Genomic DNA, 647 nt, shown 5'->3' on the forward strand with positions numbered 1-647 from the left:
GCAACTTTATTTATTTATTTGACGTAATAATTATTTATTATCTCGCTCCGATATACATATATATATACATATATGTATCGATTATACGGTATAGTGAACGAAACACTTTTTCAAAGTATTTATTTTTATAAATATCTGCGCGAAGAAAGAAAGAGGGAGAGAGAGAGAGAGAGAGAGAGGGAGAAAGGGAGAGTGATAAGGCGCTAAAACTGTGTAATATAATAGAGTCCATTCTGTGTAAAATCTTCAGAATCGCCAGCTGCCATTTCATGTATCACGTTTCAGACGACAACAACAACTCTACCACTCGCAGCCTTATCTGTCTCAAGTGACGTCGAAGTCGGGTCATCATTAGTAGTGTTCGAATCGTCGCGAAAGTCATTGCCATTCATGATAAAAAGGAAAATATGCTCGTGTGTGTAATGCAATTTACTTATCGGCAAAAGTATACTGTAAGTTTTATTTCGCTTGCGGCTTTAATGCGCTTCTCAATGTCTATCTTAACGCGTTTCTTTTTCTCTGTCGTTTTTCATTTTCTTCTTTGAAAGAGGAAGAGAGAGAGAAAGAGAGAGAGTGTGTGATAAAAGATAAAGAGGGGGAGAAAGAGAGAGAGAGAGAGAGAGAGAGAGAGAGAGAGAGAGAGAGAG

Source organism: Odontomachus brunneus, unplaced genomic scaffold, assembly GCF_010583005.1.
Source record: "Odontomachus brunneus isolate Ranch 3 - 2012 unplaced genomic scaffold, Obru_v1 Obru_scaffold_006, whole genome shotgun sequence".
Lineage (NCBI taxonomy): Eukaryota > Metazoa > Arthropoda > Insecta > Hymenoptera > Formicidae > Odontomachus > Odontomachus brunneus.